We start from the raw sequence: 317 nt of genomic DNA, 5'->3' as shown, positions 1-317 counted from the left end.
TCGTGTCCGTCAGTCCGTGCAAAATACGGACATGAGCAGATACAATCCGGATTGATCCAGTCTGTCTAACCGTACAAAAAGCGGACATGTCCAGATACAATCTAAATTGGTTTAATCCGACTTCCGTATAAAAGACGGACATTACCGAATACAAACAGGATTGATTGAGACCGTCGGACCGCATAAAAAACATACATGACCGGATACAATCCGGATTGATCGAATCCGTCAGACCGTACAACTTTCCGATTCTAACGAACAATTTTCGGATTTATTATTTTTTTCGTGCTACTCCATCCGGACAATTTTCCAACATG

This window comes from Belonocnema kinseyi, chromosome 9 (genome assembly GCF_010883055.1).
Source record: "Belonocnema kinseyi isolate 2016_QV_RU_SX_M_011 chromosome 9, B_treatae_v1, whole genome shotgun sequence".
NCBI classification, from domain to species: Eukaryota; Metazoa; Arthropoda; class Insecta; order Hymenoptera; family Cynipidae; genus Belonocnema; species Belonocnema kinseyi.
The sequence above is the reverse complement of the archived record's forward strand: the minus strand, read 5'-3'. Positions refer to the sequence as shown.